At 48.0% G+C, this 25,158-nt stretch overlaps 1 protein-coding gene across 2 annotated transcripts in view; it reads right to left on the reverse strand.

Moving 5' to 3' along the window:
• slc4a2a (solute carrier family 4 member 2a) overlaps positions 1 to 21,614 on the reverse strand; it is a 69,359-nt gene extending 47,745 nt beyond the window's left edge. For both annotated transcript variants that reach the window (XM_066716214.1, XM_066716216.1), the window contains exon 1: positions 20,723 to 21,614. The gene's annotated coding sequence lies outside the window, so the exon portion shown is untranslated. The remainder of the gene's footprint in view (positions 1 to 20,722) is intronic.
• Between the last annotated feature and the right edge of the window lie 3,544 nt (positions 21,615 to 25,158).

Raw genomic sequence — 25,158 nt, forward strand, 5'->3', positions numbered from 1 at the left:
CAGAAACAGGTGGCAGATCGAGGGCGAGCCAGAGCACAAGCCAGAAGTGTGGCAGAGAGGCACCTATATAGAGTTGAGGAGCACTGAGAGGGGAGGGCAGGGGGAGGGCAGGGGGAGGGGAGGGGGAATTAAATCGGCACACACTTTAATCCACCGCCCGAGGATAACGCGAGTGGGTGAGGAGGTGGGAGGGGAGCAGGGCAGCAGAACAGCGACACACAGCCCACATTCCAGAGAGGCGGTGCGAGATCACCAGCTGATCGGCCCTGAAAGCGCCAACTTTCTCACAACGCAAACGCCACACCGCGCTGCACGATGATACACAACCTGCCATCAAGCCAAGGCGTCCCCCCTTCCACTGAGGTAATTAGGGGATGAACACAGAGAGGTGCGTCTGTGGGTGGGGGGGGGGTGAGTGTGAGTGTATGCAGTAGTGTGTGTGGGTGTCAATGGTGGGAAGTTTATCACCTCCAGTGTCACATGCAGTGCTAAAGCTCCCAGCTCCCTGTGGGGGAGCAGCAGGCAGGTGGATAATAACAGCCCTGTGGTTACATTTAGTTTAGTTTTTAGTCTTTTGTTTGCATTTTGTTTTTAAATGCCTGGCCACCCCTCCATCGTGGGACATTGCTCCTGTGGTCCTCGGTACCCCCCCCCACCCCCACCCCCACCCCCACCCCCACCCGAGACTGCCCTACCTCCCACACGGGGTTTAAGAAATGCACAGGTCAGCCGGGTTTCGCAGAAGGAGAGGCTCCATGGTTCTGACCCACCGTTCCAACCCTCTTGGTCACAATGTGCTTAAATAAACATACAAGTAAAAAGGGCAGGACGTTCTTAAGACTTTTTTACCCTCCACGTGTGTGTGTGTGTGTGTGCGCTCAAGAGCGAATGTGTGTGTTTTATATCACTTGTAGGTCTATATATACCACCTCCCACTCCCTCACAGCTGGGGGTGCAGATTTTCATTCTGTTTGTTGCTTTTGTGGTGACTTACACAGTGGGATATTCCCTGGCTGTCACACTGGCATGCATCTGTGTGAATGCACGCAGTGTGCGCGTGAGTGTGTGTGCATCTGTGTGTCTCTGCATCTCTGCAAGGGTTTGTCAGCCAACCCCGAGCCAGCCATCTACGCTCTGCAGGCCGAGGATGCCATGAGTGCCCCCCTCAAAGTGCAGTGCAGTGAGAGAAAGTCTGCAACACAAGACAAGACCAGTTTCCTGATCCACCTCTCCAGTCACTGGCCCCATTAAGTCCAATCGGAATTACAGGCCCAAACCACGCCCAAGGAAAAATAACCATTAGCGCCCAAGAAGGTGTTCCCTCCATCCCACTGACTGCCACTGCAGTCCCCGCCTAACAAACACGCGTAACATCACTGTTGCGAGTTAAAACAGAAATTGAAACGGGACGTCAACCCGGGACGCTTTGGACATTCATGTCCATTCCAGAGCACAGGGAAAGCAGATGTGCAGTCAGGCCACATGCCTTATAACTCCCACACACACACCACCTCCCCTCACCATTTTCTTTGCGTCATTCTTGCTCAGTTCCCCCACCATCCAACCTCCCAGAGCGCTGCCTGATCAATGAGCTTGAATTCCTGACACCAAAGCAGTCGGCAGGGAGAGTCTCAGGGCCGGCCAGGGGCTTCTACCCTATCCTGCCCGGCACGGGCCTGATATAGATCACCTGAGAGGCAGAGCTAGTACAGAACACACTGACACACACAAATACAACAGATCCAGATGTGGAAATTGGAGTATAATGTCAGAATTAAACACACACAGGCATACACAAACAAATACAAATGGGAGTATAATCTTTGTTAGGATTCAAAAAGACACACACGCACTCAAGCAAGTACCCCCCCACAACAAGCCTCTGCACAGCACCACCTGCCACCTCTGCAAAAAATGCTCAGAATGGCAGCTGTTTGGATTCACCCCCACGAGAAGAGTGGTGCGAATTACTAAGGTCTCAGCCGGCCAGCGGCTTCAGTTACTCACATCCTATCTGAGGGTTACAGCACAGCCCTCGGACCCCCTCCCAGCTCAGGACGCACCTGTAACACTTTCCCCCCCCCTCCCCATTATGGACAACACTGCACTCTCACTTTAAAGCACCTTTCCAACGTGCCCCTATCTACTCTCTCTCCCGTCCTACAAACCCTGCTCTCATTGTCTTTGACTGTGGAGGGTGAGGCTGATGTTTAACCCCAGGCAGTTAATTCCTCGCTGTCAGTCTGCCGGTGTCCGTTTCACTATCGCGCTGCCAGAGGAATCCCACAACATCAACACTGACGGACGACGTCAACGGCCACGACAAAACAGGAAGTGGACTGTAACCAGATCCCAGCAGCTGCAGCGCTGACGGTCTCCGTGTCCGAGACACCAGCACACAGCACACAAGTGTTTAATACGGATATGGTCATGATAAAAGGTCAGGAGCGGTTACAAAAACAGTGCAGTGAAGAATGAGGTTATTGTTAATGATATTATTATTATTATTATTATTAAGTCACCATTTAGCAGAAGCTTTTATTCAAGCTTGTATGCATGCATATATAGCTTTGACAGACAGCATGAGAACATACAAAAAAATTAAAAAATAAGTACAGGCAAGTCAGATGCATTCAAAACAAATTAAATAAAAGTGAGAACAATCCAGTTGATGTAGAAGCTTACTTTTCCTATAACATCATTGTATTTCAGTTTAATATCCTGATGGCAAAATCAACTGGATGGATTTACATGCAGCAGTTTGACATTCGGATGCCATTAGGATGAGAGAGAGCACATCATTCAAGGGACTGTGATCTGATCTGAGATGTGCTATGTGGCCTGAGCCATCATTTACTTCTCATCAATGATTAACAGGTTTTGATTAAAGTCACGACCCCACAGACACCATGACTAACAGAACGGCCTCTCTCGCTGAATAGCATTACGCATCGACAGAAAATTCGTATTTTAGTTTTAAATTATCAGAGACGCAGAGACAGTTCAAAGGCAGAGGACACACGTTAGATTGATCACGTTAGGGGCGTGACCGCTCTGTCACAGCTCAGAGGGATGACGTCACCAGAATAACCTCACACACGTCGAGCCCCCTCACAGAGGCGGTCCCAGGCCCTCCGAAGCTCTGTACGGCCCGGCCCATCCCCTTCCTGTTTGGGTACACTGCCGTCTGGCTGGTGTTGCCACAGGAGTAACAATCTATGAACCTGATCTGCGCTGCGCTCCAGCTGAGCAGAACTGTGCACACAGATACAGGGGGGATAATCCGTTTTTGTTTTTCTTTTCAGGTTTTTGTTTGTTTGTTTTGCCAAAACCACTAATCCCCCTTTATTGATTTTTTCAGGTCCTAACGAAGATATGGCTCGTTTCTGGCAGGTTTCCTCCGAGAGATTAAAAACCGCAGCTCCTTTTCAAATGGTGTACAGGACACCCTCTCTCCCTGTGTGTGCGTGTGTGTGTCTCTCTCTCCATCTGTTTCGTTGTTTGTCTTCCCTTTCTCTCCATCTTTATTTCTATGCATCTCCCACTGTCCCCTTTATCCTCTACCTCTCTCAGTCTCTCTCTCTCTCTTTCACACCCCACCCCACCCCAGTCTCCTACTGGGTCTCTCTCCATCTCCCACCCTGTTCACCTCTCCATTTCTCCGACTGCACACACTGCAGTAGAGAGGATCATTCTGGGCAGTGGCATTCCCACACACTTTGTCCAGTCCACAGGACAACACAGCGGCCCCTCCTGGACAGAGCGAGGGGAGGCAGCTACTGCACGGCAACATGATGCGGAGAAAGAGAATGCCATCCACTCATCCATCCTTTACCCACGATCACTAACCACTGCATCCAGTTCAGGGTCACGGTGGGCAGGAGGCTAAACTGGCAGACAGAGGGCGCAACACAGGGCCCACCGTGGATGGCTATCCATCACAGGACAGCACACATACAGCTCTAGAAAAAATTTAGAGACCACCGCAAGTTCAGAAATCAATGTTAAGTGGTCTCTTAATTTTTTAGAGCTGTACATATGCACACACACACCTTTATAGAAGTCAATCAACCTAATGCTCCACTGAAAGACATTTTCAACATCAGTCCTTCCGTCCTTGGCGAGCTATGAATAATCGAGAGAGTCCACCTGCGTCACAGGCCGCAGCACACAGACCCCCGGGGACCACTGCAACATCCTTAAAAAAAGTCTGCCCTTAAATAAAACATTGTGTGCTGCCCTCCCATCCCCTACTACAAAACTCTAAGTCCATACATAAATACTGCCTAGACAGAGAGGGAGAGAGAGGAGGACAAGACGATGGACGGGAAGGAGCCGTTGAAGCGAATATTGTCATTCCCTAAACGTTGCTCCTTGAATGTAACCACTCCCGTAACTGAACACGTGCAAATGAAATATTAAAGACACTGGTCAGACATGGCCAAATATATTTAGCGGCAGTTATTTTTGTTTGTTTATTTTTTAAACAAAGTTTGCCATGAATAGTACAACACGACCATCCATAATGCCTTTAGATGGCATTTGACAGTAATTGCCCATTTCATGTACAGTCACAGGCAGGTATCTCATCAGGGATATGCAATAAAGAGGTAACGTACGTAATTAACTATGGTTAATTTATTAGTATTATAGTAGTAGAAGAAAAGGCTGTCATTTAAGCCACTCACACATACACACTTTGGAGAAAGATGGAGAACGCACACACACAGTTGCCCTCACTGACAGACTGACGTGTACGCTGTTGTCTTATTATTCTTTATAATTATTAATACTATAATATTTACACTGCCAAACCGGGGGTGGGGTGGAGGGGGAGATCTCTCAAACCGAGAGAGAGCGCCTACTGGATCAATAACAACATTTCATTCCATCAGTAACCTCAGCTCACCCAGCATGGGCTTTACCCCAGGGCTGGAGAAAGATTTATCCTACAAGTGCTCTTATGTAACCTGAAATGTCTCTCTGGGCTCCTTCAAGAAAACTATATGATATTAACTACAACACAACCCACGCCCCCCCCACCCCACACACTACAAAAAGCCTGAGTTTGTTGTCTGTTAGACAGTGAAAGCCAGCGAAAGGTAAGGATGTCCGTTTACCTGCTTTACAACGGACCTGCAGTAGAACATCCATGAATGGTTTCATAAAGAAAGCAGGCTGAAACATTGAGGGCCCGATCAATTTCTTAAAAGCAGTCACCGGCACCACGTCGTTTCCAAGCAAACAAGTCCTTATCATTTAGCAATTTGGGTGGATTTTCCATTTTATTATTATAATATTTCATTTTTCATAAACTTTTTTTTCTTCCTCCAATTGTAGTATGTGAGAACAAATAACAGGCACTGGCACGCCCTGTCTGTGACACCCTGTCTGTGTCGCTTTTGCGTGCTCCTGTCATTTAGTTTCTCCAGTGCTATACATCCAGTTGTGTTCTGTTAGGTTAGGTTCCTCCTGGCCACCACTGCAAACCCACTGAAGACCCCAAGAGAACCAGCCCCCTCCAAGGTGACGGCCAGGAAGGCAATCAGTTTCACCGAAACCAGACGAGGAAAAACAAAAGGCAACTCTCAGAAGAGAGGAAATGAAAGGGGGATGATGTACATTAGCGCCCATACTGGATAAACATCTTAATGGACTTCTTGGTGTTGTGCAACAGCAATAGCATCCCTCCTACACGTCCTGTCCTGTCTGCCAAGACAGGTTGTTTTCAGAAGCTGTGGTTCTTTTTTCTTTTTTCTTTTTTATATAGTTGTTGGTCAGCAAGACAGGAAAGATTTAATTTATTAATTGATTCATTGATTGATTGATTTGTCTACCACTTACCACTTACTCGAACTCGGAAACAAAACTGTGATGAGCCATGTTATTCTGCTCCCACCTGCATCACTTGTTTACATCATATGACCGTGAAGCAGAATTGCAAAAGGACTTGTGCCACTGTTACGTTCTCTTCATTAACAAGAGAAACAAGAACCACACAAAAACAACAACAACAACAAAGAAGCCCTTTGCTCAAATCTTCAATCAATAAAAAAAAAAAGACAAAGACCAAATTTCTCTTGGAGCGACAGACAAGTAAGAAGCTCAAGAGTCTGCACCAACACGGCCCATTCCTGCACACCTCTGCACCCAAGCCATAATTACGCACCCGTTATTAAAAGATGCCGTACAACATACACCACCCAATTTATTTATGCTCAGAATAAGAACACACATTTATTCATTCATCCATCCACTTAACTACTTTCCCTTAAGTAAAAATCAAACTATGTAAATTGTTCCCACCTGTGCAGATGATACCCCAGGCTTACTACCCACCCCAGTTACCCGTCAGAGCAGGGGACCCGCGCGCTCGCACTGCTAATGACGGGAGCCGCAGTCCCCTGCAGCTCAGGGCTTCTCTCCACAGGACAGCAAAGTATCTCGGTTGCAATTCCTCCTACGATTTAAGTAATTAACCTCAGGGTCTCTGTATCAAGCGATCTTCAACAAACTTTCAACCTCAAGGTTAATTAGCACATATTTGCTGCTTCATATAGGACTTGTATGGGGTTTCCTATGGTGATTTTTGTAGTATGTTTGTCTAGCTGGTTGGGTTTCCATGGGGTCACACTGGGGGAAGGCCAGCGGGATCTTCCTGGATAAGGACGGGAGCCGATCACCTGCAAGACGCCTCTCGACTCTTTCCTCCTCACGACTTCCCGCCCCCACACAAATGCATGCACACAGACACAAGCAGAAACATGGATGCACAAGGATACAAACATATGGGAGAGGCCCAAGGTCCAAGATGGACACATGGATGTAGACGCGGGAGGGGGGGGCGAGACGGCAGCAGGGCCCGTGGAGCACAGCCAGTCCCTGGAGGAGGAGACGTCTGGGTCGTGGAGCCGCGCAGGTGCCATGAGAAAAGCTTCCCCCTGCCTCCAGTTCAGAGCGCAGAAGGAGACCGGTGCGGTGGGGCCGTGTTTATTGATGGTATCCCAAGCTCAGGACCAGCTGACTACACAGCCACTGGGGAAACACGCAAAGACACACACAGAGGCTGCCATTCTTCTGTTTTCTTGTTTTATTTTAGGCCACTTGACAGTAACTCTATACCCCCACACCATGGGACACTTACTGCACTGTTCCCGTCGAATTAGACTCCTCTGACAAACAGTAGGCAACTAATACTGCCATTAGCATTAATACGAATAGATGGTTACCCATGTACATCACTTTGGATAACCATGTCTGACCGATTACGTTATTATTAATAATTATTATTGAATGAATCTTATAAATGTGTCCAGAAGTCAGTCACTTGAGCTAAACACATCAGCCAAACAAATATATAATACTAATTGATTCCATATAAAGCCACTTTTTGGATTAAAGCATCTACCACTACCACCACTTCTGCTCTCCCTGCCCGTCACCATCCCCCCCACTGTCCCCTCACTCCTCCGTACTGCTCCCCACTTCTCTCTATGCTGTCAGGGCGGCAAACGCAAAGCCAGCTGACCCCCTAAACCGCCTGACACACACAGAGCAGAGAAAGTTCGGCAACGACTGAGCAGTCAGACTGCCAGCCAATGTTTCCCACGAGTCTAGGGCATCCACACACTGTTATTACAGCAACAGAGACTCTACACACAAGAGCCTCCCTGCAAGTGACACGCGCTTGTGAGACTTGTTCACATTACTACAGTGCACAGATGAGCATAGCAAAAACTGCCACACACTCACACATAAAATAAGTCAAAGATATTAGAATAAAACAAAAATCTTCACATGATATGAGCCAATCAACCTAGCCCTCGTGCCCAATTAGTAACCATCCAAGAATCCGGTCTACTTCTCAATGAATCCACTCAATTAATTTCCATTCGCTCCCCTCCATCCGCCGTCACTGGGTCCTCCGGTTTCCCGGATTACATGTCCAGTCACTCTGAACGGTCCTGGCCTCCCAGCTGCCAGCCGCCCCCAGGTCTGGTCACCCGACCGATCCCTTGGCTCCATTTTAAACAAAGTCAGGAAGGGAAGCAGGGCGCCTTGCACTGCAGAACTGAGCAGCAGAGGCAGGTAGCGGTCAGCAAAGTGCATCACTCACATAGGGGGCAGCTCAGCATAAGCCACGCGGGCCGGAGAGAGGCCAGCGCAGGCCAAGTGCGACCAGCTGACCTCACCGGCTGACCTCTCACACCTGAGAACAGATTTAGTGTCAGGAATAGTACACCTGGTGGCACAGTGCCGATACAAAACTGAACTGCTCAGAGAGAACAGGTTCCCACATTGTCTCTCTCTCGCTCTCTCCTTTTCCCTCCCTACCCCCTCCACTTCTCCCCTACACCTTCTCTGTTCCCATCTCCTTCTTCACCTATTACTCTTCATCCAACTCACCTACTCTCTTCCTCCCTCCCCTTCCCTTCCCTCTTTCCATCCGCCTCCCCACCTCCCCCTCTCTGGCCAGGCAGGGTGGTGAGAGGAAAAGGAGGCTGCCATGAAGGACCATAAGCGGGCCGTGAGACTGCGCCCTCTCACACCGGAGTCCTAAGCCCTTTGCCGTCACCTGAGAAGTGACAGCTGGGTAAACAGCTATTAGTCACACCTGAGAACAGACTGACAGAGGACTCAAAGACAGGGGAGGGAGGGAGGGAGGGAAGACAAGAACAACAAACAGACCAAACCAGAGTAAAAAATCTCCTCACCACAAACCCAGCCCACCCACCCACTCACCCGGCCCACCCGAGACACCCAGTGGACATGGAAGAGAGAGGACAGGTGCCTTCGGGTGTCAATGGAGGACAGACTGAGGGCTGGGGACAGGAGAGAGGACAGCACAGTCCTGCCCCGCAGTGCACTGGAAGGCAGTGGGAAAATATCCAAGCTGTGGACCTGCCGCAGTGTGAATTAGCAGGTGCCTTTGTGGGAAAGGCAGGGTATCTTTAAACACAAATAGAACAAGAAAAACAACCGCCAAACAGCCACTTTGTCAATTACACCTTTCTTTCTTTTTTTCGTTCCTCCTTTCCCACACTACCAAGACTCCCACGGTAAGATGATCTGCTTCTCCGTCACTGTGGGAACAATGGCATGGGGTCACATTAGCCCAATCGCTGCCCGTCTGCCCACACAGCAGCTCAGGTTAAACACACAGCAGAGGAGAGGGACTTTGCCACGCTGGCTCACTTCCTTCTCACTCTGTCATTCCCTTCCCCCCCTGCAATCCATAACACGGTGGAGCCAGAGGAATCTCTAGTGTCCCTGTTTAACACACTAGGGAGCAAAGGTCAGCTAAAGCCAGTCGTTCCACACCCCTGAGCAGTTACTGGTAGGTATGAACAGGACAGGAGAGAGGTGAAAAGGAGCAGATGGCACAGGTAAGACAGAAGAGAAGTGGGACAGCACAGAGGGGTCAGCACAGGTGGGAAGCAGGCAAGGAGAGGACAGTACTTTGAGGCCAGTGCAGGTACAGAAGGGTCAAGCAGAGAACCTGCCCAGATGAGCTCTGTGCAGGTAAGTGAGGAGTGGAAAACACAGGTGAGCTCGGGGCAGGTGAGAAGGGGTTATGGGGAAGACACTGCTGCTGGGGTCAGCACAGTTGAGGAAAGCACAGATGGGATGGAGCAGGCGGAACAGATACAGGTGAGGCAGGTGGGATGGAGAAGCCAGCACTGAGGTAAGTGCAGAGCAGTATAGGCACAGAGAGGCCAGCCCAAGTGTAGGTGTTGAGCAATTCATAAGCGTTGACACTGCCCTGCTAATACAAAACATCAGCCACCAAGGGAACTTGGCAGTTCACGTTTCATTGGCTGATCGCAGTAAAACGGCAGGGCTGTCCTCAGGGCGCATGTGGCGGACAAGTGCCTGAAAACCAAGATCTTTCTCCATCAGAGATGCTTCAGAACGCGGTTAACCTCTTAACACGACTGAGCATCAGCACAAAGGAGATGGTGATTAAGAGCCGAGATGGAGGTCTAATAGACCACTTGTTTAACCAGATCAATCGGATATCGCTCTCAGCAGACTAATGGTCTCTGAGGATGTCTCCACCACGGGGCTCTCAAAGGTAACTGTGGACGTGAGAGAGAGAGAGCGATAGAGAGGAAGTATGCTCGTGCGAAGGTGTGCCTGTGTGTGAAAGTGCACGTATGTGTGTGTGTGTGTGTGTGTGTGTGTGTGCGAGAGAGTGAGAGAGTGTGGAAGTGAGTGTGCATACACAGAAATGCATAAGTATTCTGGGTAAGAGGAGTTACAAATACATAAATAAATAAATTACATTAGAGAGTATGCAAGTTGCATTCGTTAGTGAGTATGTGGGAGAGTGTGCGAGTGTGAGCATGCAATTATGCAAGTCTGTTGTAGTGCGAGTATGAATGTGTGCATGGGAGATTACACAGTAGGGGGCAGCACTGCCTGGCAGTGTTTACAACCAGCCTGGGGGCAGCAATTTTCAGGCTGGTTACTCACAGCTGGCAGCCTGGTTTTTAACCACCTCGTAAACCACAGGGGTCGGCTTGTTAAACCCCATAGCATCTGTGAGGGAAGCCCCCCAGAGCAGCATCTGAGAGGCCCCCGGTTACAGCACTACCCTCGTCCTCTGTCCCACACAGGTCAACAGGACTCTGCTGCAATTTCCCGTTCTGTGCCATTCGTACAAACCCCACCACCGCCCACGCCCCACCCCTCCTGCCTGCTGCAGTAGAGCTTCAGATTCCCCCAGGTCCACACTTGGGCCCCAGAGCAATGCTCAATGGTTCCCTGCTTAACTCCCCCTTCAATTCGCACAAAGCAGCCGTGGCTGCAGCTCAGACAGCGTGCTGCTGCAGGAGAGGAGTCGCCTTGGCAACAGATGGAGGGAGGAGGTCACCTGAGGACACCGAGGCAGCGGCTTCACTGCCAGACAGAGACGCAGAGAGACAGAGAGGCCACAAATAAAAAATAAAATCCCTGAATTCGGTCAGCTCCCCGACGGCTGCAAACTCCCCGTCCTGCTGGGAGAGGAGCAGCGCACTGCGACCATCGCAGCCCAGTACGTGTCCACCTGCCACGGCCTGAGGGACAGGGACGCCATTGTAAAAACAAAAACAAAACAGTTGGGTTCATTGCCTTTTAAATTTTCATGACAATGTTTTTGATACATATACCAAATATGGTTAATATTTTACTTTATTCTATTTTAGTTTTGTATGTATGGTATTTGTTCCAATGTATCTTGTCACGTTATGTTTACGTTATGTCTTGTTTGAAAGTACATCTACACCGATCAGCCATAACATTATGACCACCTGTCTAATATTGTGTAGGTCCCACTTTTGCCACCAAAACAGCCCTGACCCGTCGAGGCATGGACTCCACTAGACCTCTGAAGGTGCGCTGTGGTATCTGGCACCAAGACGTCAGCAGCAGATCCTTTAAGTCCTGTAAGTTGCGAGGTGTGGCCTCCATGGATCGGACTTGTTTGTCCAGCACATCCCACAGATGCTCGATTGGATTGACATCTGGGGAATTTGGAGGCCAAGTCCACTTTTAAAAATACTCTTGGGAGGAGAGAGAAGGAAAAAAGAAAAAACAGAATCAGCTGCTGCTTCTGGACACAGCCAGAAAAGGACCCGCTTACATGATGAGAGAGACGGAAGACGGCCGCTGTGAAGCCGTGCAATGCAGACACCGGTCCTGCCAACCCATGAAACTGAGCGGAGCAGACAGGAGAGCAGCTCTCCGACAATCTGTGAACTGGGGGAGGCTGCCAGGGTCCACACTGCCAACACCGCACCCCGCCTCACCCCACCCCAGAGTGTGTACCACACATATGTACAGTGTATTGAAGAACAAGCACCCACATGTGTAACACATGTCAGTGTGGAGGTGGCAGTGCGAGGGCGTGGGCACGCTCCTCGTGGTTTGGCCCCGGGCCCTCTGGTATTTATACGAAGGGCAACCCCCGACCGCAGGCACGCATTGGTTAGGATCTAATTTGGGACACCGGCTCTCACTGCCAGCGCTGCAGCAGTTTTGTGGCAAGGGATCTGGTGCAGCCAGCATGACGACCCCCCCCCCCCACACTGAGAGGAGGGTCCAAGCATCCCAGACCTGGAGCTGGAGTAACCCTCCCTAAGGTTACTGCTGGTGATCAAGTCAGTCAGCCGACATAGGGGCCGCTCAACGGTCAGACTCAGCCAGCTTCGCTAATCACTAACCACACTGTTTATAATATACAGATAGGTGGAAAAAGGAAAGACCTGAATAAATGAGTGGAGGAACATAACGAATGCAGATGCCTCCAAACAGGTGTACTGCATGATACAATAAAGCAATTAACATCCTACCGTGCTCTGTGGCATGAATAAAAATGCTGAGCAGGCCCAGGTGACCTCCATTTTGGATCAAGATGGCAAGAGGAGAGGATCTTATTGACTTAATGACTTTGAAAGAGGGGTCATTATTGGGGCACGAATGGCAGGAGCTTCAGTCACACAGACGCTCAACTGGCTCGTGTTCTGGACAAATGAGCGAGTGCATGTGTGGGACACCAAGAGAACGGGACAGGCCTGACTGCTGGACCCCTACAGTGAGGGGGTCCGGAGGCTGTTACGCTGTGGGGGGAATTTTCCTGGCATGGTTTGGGTCCACTTGTCCCCTTAGAGGGAAGGGTCACTGCAAATCATGACACAGTTATTCTGAGTGATCACCTTTATCCTATGGTGACACATTTCTATCCTGATGGGAGTGGTCTCTTCCAGGATGACATATCTTCCCGCATCCACAGGGCACGAGGGTCACTGAATGGTGTGATGAGTATGACAATGATGTGACTCATATGCTATGGCCTTCGCAGTCACCAGATCATACCCCAATTGAACACCTATGGGAGATTCTGGACCGACGTGTTAGACAGCGCTCTCCACCACCATCATCAAAACACCAAATGAGGGAATATCTTTTGGAAGAATGGTGTTCATCCCTCAAGGAGAGACTCGTACAATCTGTGCCAAGAGCATTGAAGCTGTTCTGGTGGCTCTTGGTACCCAACACCTTACTGAAACACTTTAGGTTGGTTTTTCCTTTAATTTGTCGTCCGTCTGTATACATTTAATTATTCTTTTAAGTTTTGACATTTAGACAAACTGGTCTTCCAGGAAGAAGGAAGATTAAATAAAAATTTACCGGCTTCATTTCCTAAGCTACAATTCCCATGGAAATCTGAGCCATGTTTTCCGAGTCGGTAACAATGGGAACGCCTGGAGATAAAGACAGTTCAGCCGGGCGCAGGAGGAAATGGGCAAGGAAAAACACACATCACTAGATTACTAACATTACAGAGGAAATCAGCTGAGTTACCCCCCCCCATCAGGATGAACAGAAGAGGAATGTGGAGAGAAACATTGCAAAGAAGATTTGGGACCAAATGCAACTGCAATGTTCTTAAACCACTTTTTAAGTCTGTGTTCACCCCTCATTAATAATAATTGTAATAACACCAAGCTCCCAGGGAGATGAATGGTGTTTACACAAGAGTTAATACCAGCAGGTTACTGCAATAAACACAGACTCCTCCTGCTCAGCTTCTTCCCTTCGATCCCATCACTCTCACCAGTGCCTGATCTGCCTCCACCCTCCAGTACAGCAGACGGGATCAGGAGTGGGAGTGGGGGTGGGACTTGGGGAAAGTGGTGAGCTGGTCGAAAGAGTGCTGAGAAGGGATCACCCAGATCATTAGGGGGGGAACACAATGTTTAGTTTCTGGAGGGTACTCAGATGCATTTCACTCCAGCTCTGATGTTACAGAGCCCTGACACATTACAATGAGCAGCACATCCCTGTTCTTCTTGTCATTAGTAGTAGTAGTTATTCTAAAGGTGCCGGGGGTGTTTCGGGGATCTGCTTGTATGATGCATTATTATTATTATCATACAAATCCTTAATCTCTCCATTCTAAGCTACGGCAGCAGCCGAGAAAGCCATCCAGCACACAGAGCTCCCGGAGAGATAAACGGTGTTTACACAAGAGTTAATACCAGCGGGTTACTGTAATGTACACAGACTCTTCCTTCGGACCATATACAAACCCCCCTGGTAATGGCTCAATTACAGCCTCCCCCCACCCTCAAAAGCAATTTAACATTTAAACATTTACAAACTCATATTTAATCAATCGGTTAAAGCACTAAACCCTCTGCTTGCGTTTCTACACTTGCTGTTCTCCAGGGCCCTGCGCTCCAGTATACAGTAACTAATGCCATGGGCAGGGAAAGAAAAGACAATCGCCTCCAACGACAAGGACACCAAGGAGTATGGGCAGCCAGGGGCGGCCAGCTCTACTTGTTGCAATAATGCAGAAGCTGGAATCTGTGCTGCTGATTTCACACCCGTTACAGCACGGCTGGGAGGGGACACTCGCGCTGAGCAAGATTAACTGCATGCTTTCACAACCTGATCGAGTGGCCGGCGTTGTCCTGCATCCGCCAGGGGCAGCACGTTGATGGACCCTTTGCTCCAGCTGCGAAGCTGCGGCGCAAGTTCTTTGTGAGGGGCAGCATCCAGGGTGGAGCCGCAGGGCTGGGGGGGGCATTACATGAGGTGGGACTGTTCTTGCTGTCAGTTCGAGTAACCCCTCAACATAACTCACACCTGGAGGATCCATAGGGTCTCTAAACCTGGAGTTACCTCTCCTCTGTGCCTGAAGGTTAGTCCGATTCTTACAGCCACAGTGGCTGTACTGTACACAGTCTTTGTTTTGTCGAGTGAACGCTGGTGCACCGTGGCCACTTGTTGTGAAGGATGAATACAAATTGATTGGTTGGTGGTTTGCTGTCCCAGCTGAAGAAAGGAAACTCAGGATGCTTTCAAAAGACACAGAAGTGGGTCAAAACCCGGCTGGGCGTGTTGGTGTGGTGGGGGGACTTTTCCAAGGGATGACAACCTCCACTATTCGTGTCTAACATGGCCCCATTCACACCACGAGGAAACTGGCCAGCTCACAAAAGTGTCCCCAGTCACAGACCATGGCGACCGGGGGGGTGTTCTGTAATGCTCCTGTCAGTGAGAAGAGGAAGAGAGGTCCTCACTGTGGAAAAGGAGAAAGAAACCGAACGTGATTTTCGACAGTTCTATAAATAACTAGAAAGTACATGTGGTCTTGGCTGGCGTCTGATCCTCGGTGGAATGCCCCCTGGACCAGCAAGGTGGCGGTCGGAAATCTAATGAATTGGCAGAATTCGCCTGGGTTTAACTTTGCATTTTTTCCATCCGGTTGTACAGGGGTGCCCAGCTCAGGTAATTAAATTATCCTTTAATTAAATACAGCCAAGTATGTACGCAAACAAAAGCGAGAATGTGCTCTTTTTGCCCCGACGGGGAAAAGCCACCCACCTGACTAGGACAGGAGTGCCAGGCCAAAAATCACCAAAAAAAAACAAACTAAGAAGTCAGTCCAGGAGCAAAAAGGCTTGGGTTGAACTGTAAGTGTCATATTGAGAGAGCTCAGACGGGGAGCTCCTGGCCGTCTACCCCATATGCTTTCCGAAACTGCTACCCCTAAGAACAGGGAAATGGCTCTACTCCCCTCCACAGCCATTGAAACACTGAGCCGTTAGACGGGGCAAGAGACATCCAGAGACCGAGAACAGAACAGGGACATCTGGAGACAGAAGACAGCACTGTTCATTCACTGCAGTGGAGGCCTGTTGCAGGATCTTACTGGCGGCATAAATAAAGGCTACAGCAACATTAAAGTGGGCCAAACCCGAATAGCCAGCCACTGGACAACAACCCATCCCCGAAGGTCCAACACCCACCGCGCACTGCACTGCACACCCAGGGCACCACCAGGGCACCATCCCCACTCCCTAAGGACAGTAGCAAGCCTTGTAGAGCCTACTCCCTCCACCCCCTTCCAGTACTACAAACTAGCAATTACATCATGATGATGGCCACTGACAAATGACAGAGCAGGGGAACAGGCAAAACCTCTGAATGCCACAAGATCCTGAGAAAGCAGAGCACACGCACAGTCACACACACACACAGCCGGCAGCCAATCCCTCCTCCTCCTCCCGAGAGGCACACGGTTTTGCATGCAGGCAATTAGAAAGCCAGTCACTCTGTCATCCACCGCTCCTAAAAAGGAGAACCTCACCACACTTGTGGCATTTTCCTGTTATTTCAGTCTGTTGATTGCCCCACATCCTGTCGCATGCTCTTCTCTTCTGTATGAATCCACTGCTTTTCATTGCCACCGTCTGCTGGTTTACTGGGTCAGAGCACAATCTAAACTATGGAAAAGCAATCCATCTGCACCACTGAACAGCTGCTTTGCGGGAGGAATGGATAGACCGGGTGGAGGAGAGCAGCTCCAGGGGGAACACTAATAAGAGTTGCACCTTGCTCTGCAGCCCTACTAGTTAAACACAATGTTCTGAAACCTGCACAGCAGTGAAATAACTCACCCCATCTCCTTCCCCTTCAAATTAATGTCTTTGCATTTAGCCCAAAGAAATCTTCTTAAGACCTCACAATCACTTTTGGTCCGTTAAGGTGTTTAAAATCGCAATATCGTAAAAAGAGAACCACCATTCAAAACCAGAAGATAGAAGATAGAATAAAAAATTATAACTCAATCTGGTCTTTCACCTTCCCAGCCCCCCCCCATCTGTAGACACACACACACACACGTTGGGCAATATCTACCAGCCTGTCTGATAGGGAGGCTTTCACACTCTAGGGAGGGGCACCAAGTTTAGCCCATTGCGCCATCCATACTGGGGAGAGCAAGCAGGTCTGATGCAACTTCAAGCAGCAGCAACATACCTGAGCGACGCTCCCATCCTGGACAAACACGGCACTCAGCCCTGAGTGTGATCGCTCACCCTGCCTTTTCTGCTCTCCTACACGAACCCCCGCACTGCTGCTCCTCCTGACAGATGGACTCCTACTCTCTCTCGCCTTCACAGTTATTAAAAGCACGCTGTACTGCACCTAGGCTGCACCCAGACTGAAGGCACTGCATTTTCTACTGGACAACTTGTAACAAAAAAACACACCTTAGGTTATGGGAGTTGTACTTCAAATTACAGTGACTGTCCCCCCACCCCAGGAAGCAATCTACCCATTGACCCGATGACTCAGAGCTTTGGACTCGCTGCCTGGAGGACAGGCCAGCATTAGGCCCTGCACCCTCTTCAGAGACTCTTTCTCCTAAGTGTTTTATGTTGTTCTCTCCTCCTTGCCTTGATGGCTTTATCTCGGTTCAGTGCGCTGGACTCTCAGTCTTGAGTTTCTGGGCAGTTCACATCCCGTTTGGGTTTAGACCCATTTGAGCTCGGCAGGGATCTGTCCACCGAGAGCTGCAAACCAAATAATAATAAAATAAAAAAAACTTGAAATTGAATCAAACTGGATGTTAACCAGCCAACAAATCCCAAAGCTGGCTTCTCCATGTATTTGATTGGTTAATTAACAAACACATCGTTTAGCAATTGGCTTTGAGGCAGTTTTATAAGATCAGAGATGTGGTCAGTTGGGGGGATTTTCACTACCTCACACTCACTCATTACACACAAAATGAAATGGATGCGTCTTGAGGAATCTGACACTAGGAGTCTCTCACCCACGTGAGAAAAGTAAGAAATTAAATATAATTCCAACAATAAGCTTTTTGTTCAGGCATGTAGCGAGCGCTCCAATACACATTCCTATAGAGACAGGAAAGTGCATCTCCGTGTCACTCTTTCCATCACCCCCCACCCTGCTCGACAGCCGCGGAAAAGGCAGCAGGAACGGCAGCCATTTTAACAGTAAGCGGTTGGGCATCAAGAGCCAAGGGGGCTTTGGGGGTCAGCCTGACCTCAGCTCTCTGTGAGTCCAAAGCAGCATTAATGGAAGCTGGAGGCGTAACACAGTGGGGGCACTAGAGGCCCCAGCACAGGGGGTCCTAACAGAGGGTTACAGTGCATCCACAGTCCTACCAGGGCCAGAGTCAGACAGTCTTAATTGAACCCCTGAAAAATCACAGATCATGAAAATACAACCCAGGAGCTGAGCATGGTAGTTTAGAACAGTGCTTCCCAACCCAGGTTTATTTATTTCTTAAGGAGCGCACACCCCTGGAGCCAAGCCCAGGAGGAGGCACAATTCCACAGGAGCGCGGTCAACAAGCCTAGAACACAACCCAGCGGTGACATCACAGCAGGGCCCAGGCAGAAAGAGCGAGCAGCAAGTCTCAGCAGCACCGCACTGCCTCGATACTCTCCTGCAGCTGCCCAGACGGGTTTACTGTGTCACGTGCTTTCAAACTCCAGGATGTTTGGGGCTGGATTTTACAATTTGATGGGAAGCATGTTTTTAGTTGTGTTTTCTCTTTTCCTATGAGGCATTTCACATTTTCAGTGTGCTTTCCATACAGAGAGTTCTGAACCACCTCTGAGAGTTGGTCTTTGCGATGCTGGGCCAAAGACCACTGAACAGGTCAGCTTCTTCTTCTTCTGAACCATGGGAGGATCTTGGTTCCATCCATAAACAAAAGTGTCACATTGTTTCTTGTCAACTCTGGCATCGTGGTCCTCTGCCCCCAGCATTGTCCGCCTTCATTTTAGCCATGCTACCAATGACAACATTGCACTGAACTAACAAAAGGCTGTTCTTTCTACTCATCTGTGAAACAGTCAGGGGATTTAAAGTAGTCCCCCCTGAAAATGATCAAATGAGTTCAACAGCCCTGTTTCAGCCACTTTTGTACACCTGACCATTCCACTACACCTCCCTGCCTATCAGGGTAGTTCACCACCTAAAGACTGCCCCCTAGTGCCCTCTACCATAGCTACACCACCGGGGCTGCCATGGCACCTAGAGCAGCAGTAACACACACACTAGTGCGTTCCCAATGTCAACACAGGGCTCTGACAGCGCTATCTACACACCCCACAGGTTTTACAGCTCTTTAAATGAAGGCTGGGATATTCCACTGCCAGAGGTTCAAGTTCCTGCTGCCATTTATGAGCACTTTTCAATTAACCACCAATTAAGACTGGAATGAGCTGGGAATGTGACCTTGTGATGCTAAAAACAACTCCAATCAATTCCATAAACTAAGTAAACCCACGCAGCCCTCGGGGCCTGCAATAACCCCCGCCCCGATTTCAGACCCAAGAGAAGCGTTGTGTGAAGAACATAATTTAGTACGATTAACCTATTAAGAGCCACGGGGTGGAATAAAAAACACACACTCTCAACTGCAAGGACCAGAGGGGGGGAAGAACGCAGTGCTGCTGCTGTGCAGCAGTTTGCACCAGAAGGCAGGGACTGCCTTACTTCATTGATCGGAGGCTTTATTGGGATAAAAAGTCAAATCCCCAAGTTGATTCCAGGTATCTTTCAGCTCCTGCAGGTGGTCGAACAGTCCCTGTGCTCCTGCAATAAGGAACTAGATGGCTGTACTCACAGGCTCCCAACTTGTAATGCAAGTCTGTAGAAACCAGGGAGGGGTGCCTCCAAACCTCAAGGGCCACAGGGTCCTCTGATTCTCTAAATAACTTGATTTATCTAATTAACTCAGGGTTGTGGGAGGTACATGTTCAATCTTGAGAATGCCAGCCACTCTGGGGCTGGCGCTGCCCATCACTAGTTTATTTATTTTTGCATTACTCTGCTTTTCTGTAATATGAATATATCAGCCAGAGATGGTAAATTTAGTACAACCTATAGTTGTTGATGCTGCCTTCACATAATAATAATAGATATATTAAAACAATAGTTAAGAAACTTTCCATTCACACAACCAATAGGTAAGCCAGAAAAAAAAGACAAAGCACAGATCTACTGCAGCACTGAGAGTGGAAACGCATCTCGGATTGTGAAGTGTGCTGTTCTGTAATATTCCTAAGAAGAACTGAACGGATAAAAATGTAAGCTTTTTATCACGACATGCCTGTCTCGTCATCTCTGCCCCTGCTTAAAGGGGCGAATAAGGAGCTGAATCTGTACACCCAGTCACACTGACGGCCAACCACAGCTGCAGTTATTGCCAAACCATTTCTAATCACATCACTAACAGAGGAACCTCGAGGGACCCGACTGTTAGCTGAGCCAAGATAAGGAAGGAAGTCACTTGTCAGCACTTTTCTGATTATAGCATTGCCGGGTCTGGCGATCCACGAATAATCTACAAATTCTGGGAAACGAATACGTCAGCCAGGCGCCGGGGATCCCCGTCACGTCATTATATCCCCTTTGAGGTCAGAGATTCCGCGATGTCGTCATACTGAAGCAGTGACAGAGCACTGCTCACCCCGGACCCCTCTTTCACGTCTGGAGTTGTCTTTTGTGTCTGTGTTTTGTTAGTCTGTTTAATATAAAGAAAACGTGTGAATGTAAGAGTCGAGGGAACCCGCGTTTCAGAAAGAGCTTAAAAGCAAATTAAAGTTCATTACAAGCAAGAGAGTGTAACCATGTCTCGACACAAAGTTGCTCGTCTCTGGAAATGAACACACACACCGTTGCGCTCCCTTATAACGCATTCAGTGCACAAGCCAATCAAAGACACAGAAACCGCTGGATGCGATCATACGAGCGCACGACTGTAGGACTAACCTGACACGAAACCCACAGCGGCTCCCAGGAGACGGGAGAGGCGCCGTAAGACACGCTGTCGTCTCGGCCAGGTATGGTTGCAAACGCGTGCATTTTCATTCGCCTGTCATAACCGAACAATATTACTCACAGTTTCCGGTTTCTTCAGTCTTGTGTGCAGAAATCCCAGCGCGCCGTGGAAACGTGGCTGAAGTTCCTCCGCCCGCTGCCAGGCTGGCCGCCGCGCAGAGCAGAGCTGCGAGTAGCGACAGAGTAGCGACAGAGTAGCGACACGGCCGCCTCCGACCCTTATGATAAGCATATACCAACACACGCACAAAGAAACGCACGTCGGATAGGAGTTCATAGTCGGACCTAATCCCCGTCCATACATTGACTGTATCAATTCTACAATCCATGACACATTTAAATAGACGCTAGACAACAAGAATACATTAAGAAATGCATACACACACTTACACACACACACACACACACACACACTTACACACACTTACACACACACACACACACATACATACACTTACACACACACACACACACATACATACACTTACACACAGACACACACTTACACACACATACATACACTTACACACAGACACACACTTACACACAGACACACATACATACACTTACACACACACACACACACACATACATACACTTACACACACACATACACACACTTACACACACACACACACATACATACACTTACACACACACACACACATACATACACTTACACACAGACACACACTTACACACAGACACACACTTACACACAGACACACACTTACACACAGACACACATACATACACTTACACACACACACACACATACACACACTTACACACACACACACACACATACATACACTTACACACACACACACACATACACTTACACACACACACACACACATACATACACTTACACACAGACACACACTTACACACACATACATACACTTACACACATACATACACTTACACACACACACACACATACACACACTTACACACACACACACACACTTACACACAGACACACACTTACACACACACACACACACATACACTTACACACACACACACACACATACACTTACACACAGACACACACTTACACACAGACACACATACATACACTTACACACACATACATACACTTACACACACATACATACACTTACACACACACACACACACAAACATACATACATACACTTACACACACACATACATACACTTACACACACATACATACACTTACACACACACACACAAACATACATACATACACTTACACACACACACATACATACACTTACACACACACACACACACATACACTTACACACACACACACACACACATACATACACTTACACACACATACATACACTTACACACACATACATACACTTACACACACATACATACACTTACACACACACACACACATACATACACTTACACACACACATACATACACTTACACACACACACACACACACACAAACATACATACATACACTTACACACACACACACATACATACACTTACACACACACACACACTTACACACACACACACACACATACATACACTTACACACACACACACACACAAACATACATACATACACTTACACACACACACACATACACATACATACACTTACACTCACTCATACATACATACACTTACACACACACATACATACATACACTTACACACACACACACACACACACATACATACATACATACACTTACACACACACACACACACACACACATACATACACTTACACTCACTCATACATACATACACTTACACACACACATACATACATACACTTACACACACACACACACTTACACACACATACATACATACACTTACACACACACACACATACATACACTTACACACAGACACACACTTACACACACATACATACACTTACACACATACATACACTTACACACACACACACACATACACACACTTACACACACACACACACACATACATACACTTACACACACACACACACACACATACACTTACACACAGACACACACTTACACACACACACACACACATACACTTACACACACACACACACACATACACTTACACACAGACACACACTTACACACAGACACACATACATACACTTACACACACATACATACACTTACACACACATACATACACTTACACACACACACACACACAAACATACATACATACACTTACACACACACATACATACACTTACACACACATACATACACTTACACACACACACACAAACATACATACATACACTTACACACACATACATACACTTACACACACATACATACACTTACACACACATACATACACTTACACACACACACACACATACATACACTTACACACACACATACATACACTTACACACACACATACATACACTTACACACACACACACACACACACAAACATACATACATACACTTACACACACACACACATACATACACTTACACACACACACACACTTACACACACACACACACACATACATACACTTACACACACACACACACACAAACATACATACATACACTTACACACACACACACATACACATACATACACTTACACTCACTCATACATACATACACTTACACACACACATACATACATACACTTACACACACACACACACACACACATACATACATACATACACTTACACACACACACACACACACACACATACATACACTTACACTCACTCATACATACATACACTTACACACACACATACATACATACACTTACACACACACACACACTTACACACACATACATACATACACTTACACACATACACACAGACCCGTGTGTGTATCATGGCGTGGTCTCCCCCAGCACATATTTCTCAAAATACCACATCATCATCCTGTCCGCAGATTGACTTTGCATCTCGACAGGTCCCCCCAGCGCGCTCTCTCTCTCTCTCTCTCACACACACACACACACACACACACACACACACACACACACTCACTCTCTCTCTCTCTCACTCTCTCTCTCTCTCTCTCTCTCTCTCTCACTTTTCTGGGGGTCGCACAGGGTTGTCATTATTGATAAGCCCACACACAGCAGCAGTGTGAGCAGCCTGTCCCTCCCCGCGCTGTCCCGCACTGTCCCCGCCGCGCGCCGGCCACGCACGCCACGCACCTCGCGAGCCCCGCGGCTGGACACGGACACGGACACGGACATTACTGGTCAAGAAAGTTGTTCTTACGGGCTCCTCGAGGGTGAACGGCTCTCTCCTGCTCCCTCCGGGTGAAATGTGCGGCTTGCTGTCCCGACTCCCCAAAAAAGAAGAAAGTGTGCGTGCGCGTCCCCGACCACGTGTTGCGCTACTAGAGCGCGGCGCGCTGTCTCCCGCGGGAGCGCGCGTTCAGCCCAAATTGTCCAGCGCCTTTAGAAAAGAAAGATGGGCCGTCATGTAGCTTCTGGAAGAGTCCTAGAACTTGTACTAACCCTCGTTATACATGTATATAATGGTTCATTAATTAACATTCTTTATGGTTTCCTTATTTGTTTATTGTATGTTTGTCAGTCTGTGAAGTGCTCTGTGGCCACCCTGTGAAGGCGCTATACTAAAACAAAATGGACTGATTGACACAATTGCGAGAGTTCAAAATACAAAAGTCTATGGCAAATGTTTGGATTTCTGTCTTCTGCCTAGTGGACAGCGGTCATCTCAGCAACGTTCAATACAGTGAGTTTTGAGTTGATCTCACACATCCAGCGCAAGTAATTGAGTGAAACCACAACATGCTCTTATAATCAAGTGATCAATACAATCACAGATTCAACTGAAATTAAACAGAACACAATACACTCAAATATAGGATAATAAATTCCCACCCGGGCTAAAGTCTGTCCCTTACAGATTCACACACAGGTTCAGTCATGTGGTAACATTCGTGTATAGTTACAGTTTAGTCAGTATAGCAGTAATACACCCAGAAACAATACTATCAGTCCCCTTACAGACGACAATTCCCCAGAGACCCCCCCCCAGTCTCTAATTGCCAGCTTGTCACAGTGCTAATTTGTTGATTAACAGGTTATTCACAGTCTATCACAATAGTCAGTCAAAATAACAAGATACTTAATCAAAATAACAACATTCAGAAATAGAGTGAATCCAGATATCACTGGTCCAATATTTACCAGTGACCCGTGGCCCAAACCACAGAACAGGTCCGACTGTGAGAGTCTTCCTCCTTGTTGCTAACTTCTTGTTGCTAAAACTCCCTGGAAAACAACCAAACTGACTGACGGCCAGTGAGGACAAGGTGACAGATTTTGTGATTCAGGACTTCAGTGCCTCCCACCATTCATTGTGCAAACACTTTTGATTTCATAACACATTGTTTCTCCAAGGTTTCTCGGGACAAGCTGACCACCCTGGGTCTTGGATCTGAGGCTGTGTCTCACTGTCAGGCCAACCAGCTCATTGAGCTCCAGGGAGGGGA

Source organism: Amia ocellicauda, chromosome 2, assembly GCF_036373705.1.
Source record: "Amia ocellicauda isolate fAmiCal2 chromosome 2, fAmiCal2.hap1, whole genome shotgun sequence".
Taxonomy (NCBI): domain Eukaryota; kingdom Metazoa; phylum Chordata; class Actinopteri; order Amiiformes; family Amiidae; genus Amia; species Amia ocellicauda.